Source organism: Onychostoma macrolepis, chromosome 22, assembly GCF_012432095.1.
Source record: "Onychostoma macrolepis isolate SWU-2019 chromosome 22, ASM1243209v1, whole genome shotgun sequence".
NCBI classification, from domain to species: Eukaryota; Metazoa; Chordata; class Actinopteri; order Cypriniformes; family Cyprinidae; genus Onychostoma; species Onychostoma macrolepis.
In genome coordinates this window covers 36,307,023-36,316,334 of record NC_081176.1, presented here as the reverse complement: position 1 = coordinate 36,316,334, position 9,312 = coordinate 36,307,023, and the positions used below count along the sequence as shown (strand labels likewise).

Sequence of the window (9,312 nt, the reverse complement as noted above, 5' to 3'; positions counted from 1 at the left end):
GCACTTCCATTGTGCCAGTGCCAAAACACTCTAGTCCGAGGTGCCCTAATGACTACCGCCCTGTAGCACTCACACCCATCGTCATGAAGTGCTTTGAGCGGCTGGTCCTGGAACACCTAAAAGACTCTCTACCATCCACATTGGACTCACACCAGTTTGCCTACCGTAGCAATAGGAGCACAGAGGACGCAGTTTCCATGGCACTGCACTCTGTGCTCACTCACCTGGACAATAAGAACACTTATGCACGTATGCTGTTTGTTGACTTCAGCTCAGCATTCAACACTGTCATCCCAACCAAGTTAATAGCCAAACTTGGAGACCTGGGCATCAATACCTCAATGTGTAACTGGATTTTGGACTTCCTGACCAACAGACCCCAGAATGTTCGATCAGGATTCACCTGCTCCACATCCATCACACTTAACACTGGTGTACCACAGGGCTGTGTGCTAAGCCCGTTTCTCTACTCCCTCTTCACCTCCGACTGCAAGCCTGTGTATGGATCTAATTCCATCGTCAAGTTTGCAGACGACACCACGGTGATTGGCCTCATCAGTAACAACGATGAGACTGCCTATAGGGAGGAGATCCAGCACCTGGCCACATGGTGCACTGAAAATAACCTGCTCCTCAACACCACCAAAACGAAGGAGCTCATCGTGGACTTCAGGAAGGAGTCAAGAGGCACACACGACACCATCCACATCAATGGAATGGCTGTTGAGCATGTCTCCAGTTTCAAGTTCCTGGGGATCCACATCTCGGCGGACATGTTGTGGAAAACCAACACCTCCAGCCTGGTCAAGAAGGCTCACCAGCGCCTCTTCTTTCTGAGGACACTGAGGAAGAATCAGCTCTCCTCGGCTATCCTGGTGAACTTCTATCGCTGCGCAATAGAAAGCATCCTGACCAACTGTGTCACAGTATGGTATGGGAGCTGCTCTGTTGCGGAGCGCAAGGCACTGCAGCGGGTGGTGAAAACTGCCCAGCGCATCACAGGGACTCCACTACCTGCCATCGAACACATCCAGAGGAAACGCTGTCTGCATCGAGCTCGCAGCATCCTTAAGGACTCCTCTCACCCAGCCCACAGACTGTTTTCTCCTGCCCTCCGGCAGGCGTTTCAGGTGCCTCCGGACCAGGACCAGCAGACTAAAGAACAGTTTCTTCCCCAGAGCTGTCTCTTTACTGAACTCTAACCCCATTGATCCACTTCCTCATATATTATTAACTCTTCTCTCCTACCTCACATCTGCCTTATTTGCACTACTGAATGTAAATTTTATTACAGTAACAACTGTTTACTTTTGTATCTTGCACTACCATACCTAAATTGGACTATGCTCATTTGCACTGCCGACTGTTGTTTACATTATCAATGTTTACATTAACATTTTGCACCGTACGTCTAATTGTAATATGCAATCACTTCCACTGCACTTTTACACCTTGTTTATAGTAATAGTCATCTGTATATATATTATATTGATAGTACATATCACCTGTAAATTCTGTTTATAGTAATAGCCATCTGTATATTTATTCACTATACATATTCACCTGTAAATTCTGTTTATATTAATAACCATCTTTCTATATATATTTATACATATATTCAGTACATATCCTTGTCCTGCACTTATTCAACCATTGTATATACTGCACTTGCTGCTATTGCACTTCTGGTTAGACCTAAACTGCATTTCGTTGCCCTGTACCTGTACTTGTGTAATGACAATAAAGTTGAATCTAATCTAAAATCTAATCTAATCTAATCTAATGTTAATTCTGATTATTTGTTATCCTTTATGCAAAAATATTCTGTTATTGATGTGTGGCGAGAAACACATTCCTTGCAAAAAGTGTTCACTTCTAACGATAATTCACTCTCTAGTCAATCTCGTCTTGATTTTTGGTTAACTTCAGCAGAATTATCAAATATTAAGGCAGATATAGTTCCCTCTCTGTTTTCTGACCATAAGGCCATTTTTATTTGTGTTCCACTTGTATCTTCCACTTCCCTGAGTAAAAGGTCATCATACTGGAAACTTAATATTTCAATTCTTCTTCATAATGAAGTTCAAACTAAAACTGACAACTTAATTTCTTTTTATTGGGATAAAGCTAATAAAGAGAATAATTTTTGCAGTAATTGGGAACTTCTTAAATTTGAAATGGGAACGTATTGTCGGAAATATTGCAGTTTGTTAACAAAAACTAGGAAAAATAATGAAGACCATATTATGGCTAGAATCACTGCTTTATCACATAAACAGATTGAAGATTTTACGGATTCAGAGAGAATTGAGCTCATAGATCAGAAACATCACTTAGAGAATATCTATAAACTGAAAGCTGAAGGTGCCTTCATCAGATCTCGTCGAAATTGGTTAGAGGAGGGCGAGCAGAATTCTGCTTATTTCTTTAGGCTGGAAAGGCAGCGAGTTAAAAATTATATTCAGCAACTATGTATTGATGAAAAGGTAACTGATGACTTTAACCTCTTAACTGTCACCGTCCACCCTGTGGGACGCCTACCTTTACTTCACTATTTTACAATTAAATCCTAATCTAATCATGACAAACTATATATCGTTGGAAAGGTCTAAGACTCCTAAATAGGTATTTTACCACTTTTCTGTTAAAAATTATGTAGGAAAAGTAATAGATTAATTTATGACCAGAGGTGTCAAATCCAGGGTCAGAAAGTAAAGTCCTGCCATGTGTTTATTCCACCCATGAACTCAGCAGCTGATTTCACCAGAGGAGGAACCAACTCATTCCTTTCAAGATACAAACGAGTCTCGAGTCAAATCCCAAGACCTCAACGAGTTGAGGTAATTAAGAGATAATTGAGAGACTAATTAAATGATGATTGTGCATTAGTGATGAACACCTGCTGTTATTGAGGATCAGATGTTGATGTTTTATTGGTTAAAATGATGCCACCATCATGTAGATCAGTGTTTGCTTTAGTTGGGCTCTTGACCCTTTTAGTAACTGAGAATGGATTGCTTTTAAGCAATTGCAATATTGCTTCACAACAAACATTTGCACATTGCTGAATTAAAAGCTTGAGGAAGCAGATGAGCTTACACTTTTGGCTTTTATGTCACTTGAATGAACATCATGAAGGTGTCTCTCTTTGGTTTATTTACTGACGTTCAGCTGTTACAGAACTGCAGGAATTTACTATTAAACAAATGCCATGGTAATATTAAATATTGGAAAAAATTAAGAATTATATTGCTCAGGCTTTTAGACATGAACACTTATCATAAGATCCTCAACAGTGGTGACAATAATTATTCATACTGTGGTGTTACCCAGCATGCATTGCAGCATGAAGCATTTTGTTGATTGTCACCATTGTTGAGATTCATACGCTGGTTCTTGATGTCTGTGTGTGTCTGAGTAGGACTGGAGTTTAAATATTTAAATGCGTTAAATTTAAAATTCATTCTCTATAACTACTACAGCAGTAAATTCCTTGCGTACTGTGGTTTCACAGAGTTGTTTATTCAAAAGCAGAACATAAATTAAAAAAACGAAAAATGTTGTATGTGTATATATATACACAGTATATTGGATGCAAACAGGTAAGCACCTGATGATTACCTCATCATATGAAAACAACTAACAGTTGCTCACTGCACAGCACTGATCTCTCCGCTTTACAACAGCACATGCATTGCTACAGAGATCTAACACAGGAGTCAAGGGTCAAGAGCCCAACTAAAGCAAACACTGATCTACATGATGGTGGTATCATTTTAACCAATAAAACATCAACATCTGATCCTCTGTGATTCACAGTAACAGCAGGTGTTCATCACTAATGCACAATCATCATTTAATTAGTCTCTCAATTATCTCTTAATTTCCTCAACTCGTTGAGGTCTTGGGATTTGACTCGAGACTCGTTTGTGACTTGAAAGGAATGAGTTGGTTCCTCCTCTGGTGAAATCAGCTGCTGAGTTCATGGGTGGAATAAACACATGGCAGGACTTTTACTTTCTGACCCTGGATTTGACACCTCTGTTTATGACAAGAGTGCACCTGAAAAAAATCTACATCATGACATGAATTCTGACCTTTGTCACAGAAAGTCTTCTTAGTTGCCTTTTTCTCTATCACGAATTAGAAATCATAAGAAATTATTTATCAGTAGAAAACTTAAAATTTCAAAATTCATCCTTTGAAACCCATTTTAAAATCAGACATTGCATTACCATGTAAATGGTACATTAAAATCATGTTACAAAATATTTTCATTCATGAATTATAAAAAATTAAGTTTGGATAGTGCACTATAATGTCTCTGTTCAAAACGGTGAGTGACAGTTAAGGGGTTAAGGTAATTGCAGATTTTTGTGCCAGATTTTATAGTGATTTATATTCCTCTAAATTCTGCCAGCAATCGGCCACACAATTTTTTAACTCGTTATCTTATATTAAAAAAATTAGTGATGAAGATTGTAGTCTATGTGATGCACCTATTAGTCTTTCAGAAATTATTGTCTCTATTAATAATCTAAAAAGTAACAAATCCCCTGCACTGTAAAAATGATTGTGATTTTAACAATAAAAAACTGTAAAATACCACAGTAATAACCTGTTAAATGATTAAGAGTAAGTTTCCTTACTATATACAGTGAATAACTGTAATAGATCTAACCTTTGTTTTCGAGAAAGTAGCCTCAGAGTCGACACTCATAGACTGTGTCTGAAACCACACCCCACACCCTCATTCACTAGTCCTACATTACTTCACTATATAGTCCACTAGACAGAGTGATTGCGAACATATGAGTGAATTCAGACACTGATGAACACCTGCTGTTAACAAACACAATCACTGAAGGAAAGAACAAGAAACAAAACTACAACTGACATACAGCCACAGCCTTAAATGAAATCAACTGAAATAAAACAGCAGAGAATGATTAAACAACTCCACAAACAGCATCACCAGCTCCACTCATTACTAACCAGTTTGACTTCATTTCTGTTAAATATCTACGAATTAACAGAGGTTTATATTTTATTTCAAATGTTTTGTTTGACCTCACCATCTTGGTGATCGGTGTTTGCTTTAGTTATGCTCTTGACCCTTGACTCTTTAAGGTTAGTTTTTCTTTGGCTGTTATAACTGTGTTTGTAAAGCACGTTTGTTATGACAAGAAAAGCCAAGAGGAATTGTAGTTTTGGTTAAAATTTAAAAGCGGTGGTCATCATCAGTTAGTGTCAAACAATATGGGTGATTTTTAATTATTTTCAAGTTGTTTGTGGTAGTAATATTACTCTACTAATTAAGCTGACAAACCATGAAAGAATTTAAAAACCTTTCATTCACAAAACCTTCAGAGTTACAGCACCATTTAGACACACAGACATCAAGAATCAGCACATTAACCTCAACAATGGTGACTATTAATAATAAAAAAGCATGCTGGGTGCCAGTACAAAACTCCCAGCATGCACTGCAGCATGAATAAATTATGCAGCTGAATGTTCTTAATATTTTCTTTATTTGCTTTTATTTTGGTGTTGTTTTTGTTGTTACTTTTCAGTAGACTGTTTTGTGATGTTCAGAGTTGAACCGTTTTTTAAATTTTTATATCATTTTTGATTGTCACCAATTTTGAGATTCATACGCTGATTGTTGATGTCTGTGTGTGTTTAATTTCTGCCGTAGTTCAATACATTTATTTGTGCATATTCTGGTTAGAGCTGTTTCACAACATTTGATTGCTGTAGTAATCAATGGTGCAATTAACATATCACATGTTTAATAAGAGAATTAACACAGAACAATCAGTGAATTAAACTAGATCATGTTGGTTTTGACATCACAAACATCAGTCTCCAGATGATGATAGATTCGTTTGGTGTTTTGTTTTAAAACTGTGCTTAATAAACACAGCTAATTAAAACAGCCAAACAAAACCAACATTAAAGAGTCATGATTCAAGATCCCAACTAAAGCAACCACTGATCGCCAATATGGTGACTTCAAATGAAAGTACAACAACTAAAATCTCAATAAGAGCTTTTGTACACATATGACATAAATAAAGTAAAAGTGGTTAGTAATAAGATGCTGGCGTGGAGTTGTTTAATCACCCTCTTCTGAAATCTTGAGAGATTTCATGTGTTTTATTTCAGTTGATTTCATCTTGGCTTTAGCTGTAAGTTTTGTTTCTCTGCTCTTGTTTCTCGTTCCTTCAATGATTCTACTTGTTAACAGCAGGTGTTCATCAATAAAGCTCAATCCTAATTTAATTAGTCACTTAATTCTCTCATTAATTCATCACTGCTTCAGTGTTACTTCAACACTCTGTAGTGTGGACACATAGAAGTGCTCTTTAAAACTGAGGATTTTGCTGTGGGATTAAAGGGGTTAAATTTGTGAGATGACAAAACATACTGTGGAACGTAATTTTAACAGAAATATACCGTAAATTTAATTTACGGAACAAACTGTAAAAAAACAGTAGATTACTGGCAACCACAGCTGCCGGTACTTCACCGTAAAATCAAGAAAATAAACAGCAAAATACTGTAAAACCCAACAGTCAACTTCCTGTTGTGTTTTGTGGGTCACCATTGTGCTGGAGAGTAGAGCCTGTGTTTAAGTCAAGGACGGACAGAGAGACACTGATGTTATGCTGCATGTTGCTTTATTTAAAGGCAGTAACTGTGTAGTTACTGACGTAAAGAGAGTCTCTTTATTAGTTTTAATCACGCATGTATGTGTGCTGCTGTTATTTGCAAGAGTTTTGAGCTGAATTGATGACTTTGCATAAATCAGTAAAATTTTCTTCATGGACTCAAAATAGTTCTCAATACTCTTATGCTCACGTTGCATAAACATTATAAATATTAGTTTATAAACAAAAATAAATTTAAACAGTTCTATAAATCCTAAAATGTTACTACCGTCTTTTCACGGTAAAATTCTGGCAACCACAGCTGCCGGTATTTTTCCGTAAATTTAACAGATTTTTTTTTACAGTGTGGTACCGATGGGCTATCTGCAGAGATTTATAAAGCTTTTAATCAAAAATTGGCTCCTTTTTTACATAAAATGTTTTAAGAGAGTATTGAAAAACAACACGTCCTCCTCTTTATGTCAGGGACTAATAACATTAATACACAAGTCCAACAGAGATCCCCTTTTAATTGAAAATTGGTGTCTGATTTCTTTACTGAATACTGATTATAAAATTATTGCCTACGTTTTGACAAAGAGGATAAAATCTATTCTTAATAATATAATAGATGAGTGCCAATCAGGTTTTATACCCCAGAGACATATATCTAATAACATACACCTGATTTTAGATTTGTTGGATTATTCAGATCTTATTTCAACTGATAGTTTTATCCTCTTTCTTGATTACTACAAAGCATTTGATTGTTTAGAACATGAGTTTATGTTACAGGCCCTGCACAGACTTGATTTTGGTAGTTTTTACAAATGTGTTAAGATGCTTTATAATAATGCAAATAGTTCTATCCGACTTACTAATGGCACTTCTCCTAGATTCTTTTAAAACGAGGCGTAAGGCAAGGTTGCCCCATCTTTCCATATCTTTTCTTAATAGCTACACAATTTCTATGTTTCCATATTAAAGAGAGCCCTGTGAAGGTAATTTCTGTTGCTGGAACGGAATTAATTATTAGCCAATTGGCTGATGATACGGCATTGTTTTTAAAAGATGGCTCTCAGATCCCAATTGCCTTAACGTCTCTCTTATCTTTCTCAAATGCATCTGGTCTTCTGCTTAATTTGAATAAATGTGAGTTACTTCCAGTTAAGAAATGTGCTGCATCTTCTATCTGTAATATTCCCGTTAAAGAGAATGTCACATATTTAGGAATCAAAATAATTAAAGATTCTAAACTAAGATGTCAGGAAAATTTTAACCCAATTATGGAAAAATCTAAAAAAAAATTTAATCTTTGTTTATTAAGAGATCTGTCATTGAAAGGAAGGACTTTGCTTACTAAAGCTGAGGGTATCTCTAGATTATATGCTGCTCGTTCTGTATCTGTAGATAGACCAACCTGTAAGTTAATTGATGTAATGTTATTTAAATTTCTTTGGAAAAATAAAACTCATTATATTAGAAAATCTGTTATTTTAAATTCTTACAATAAGGGCGGCTTAAATTTTATTGACTTTGATTCTCTCAATAACACTTTAAAAATCAATTGGTTGAAACGCTTTCTCCATAATCAGTCTTCTATTTGGAATGTAATCCCTCGATATGTCTTTTCACAATTAGGTGGAATTAATTTCTTATTAATGTGTAATTTTTCCATTAGTAAACTCCCTATCAAACTCTCCAATTATCATCAGCAAATGCTTTTGGCTTGGAAACTTATTTATAAGCATAATTTCTCGCCTCACAACTTTTTTATTTGGAACAACTGTAATATTTTACATAAGAGGAAATCCTTGTTTTTAGGAAATGAGTGTTGTTAGTGAACCAATTGTTTGACAATGATGGCATTTTGTTTAATTATTCTGATTTTATTTTAAGATATCATTTTCCTGTATCTAGAAAAGAATTTAATACAGTTTTAAAGGCCATCTCTTTGGAAATTTGTATGCTCTTCAGAAATAATAACAGTGGCTCATTGATCTCTGTTTGTCCTCCCACTCCTGAATCCACTGTGGTTGGTTCTATTTGTTTCTCTGTTAAAAAATCCAATCACAAAATTAGGACTTTATTCTTGGACCGTGTTACTTCTATTTCTTCCTCCATTTCTTATTGGAACAACTTTTTTGATGATATTAAGTGGGCATATGTTTGGTCACTTCCTCAGAATTTTTTTTTAACAAATAAAGTTAAAGAAATATCTTATAAAATAATTCACAGGTTTTATCCTGTCAAGCAGTTTTTACAGAAATTTAAAAGTGACATTGATATTTCTTGTTCTTTCTGTGAACTTTCTTCTGAAACTGTAGTTCATTTGTTTTGGGAGTGTCCTTTTGTTCAGTCTTTCTGGAATAATCTTAATGCTCTGATTGTCCAAAACATTTTTTATGATTTCTCTTTGTGCTATAAACACATTCTTTTTGGGTTTTATGTTAAAGATAAGAATCTATTTAATGCAAGTTTTTGTATAAACCTCCTGTTATTTATTGGAAAGTTTTATGTCCATAAATGTAAATATACTAAATGTAAACCCCACTTTAACATCTTCAAACAAGAACTGAAGTTGTATTTAAATACAATATCAATGTCTGTTAATAAGAAAGCTTTAAAAACTTCTAGAATTTGTGCCATATTTAAG

General features: G+C 35.4%; 1 protein-coding gene across 1 annotated transcript in view; it reads left to right on the top strand.

The window, feature by feature from the left end:
* The window catches only part of LOC131529680 (GTPase IMAP family member 9-like), a 277,942-nt gene that overhangs the window by 12,641 nt on the left and 255,989 nt on the right, over positions 1-9,312 (top strand). The gene's annotated exons all lie outside the window — the stretch shown is intronic.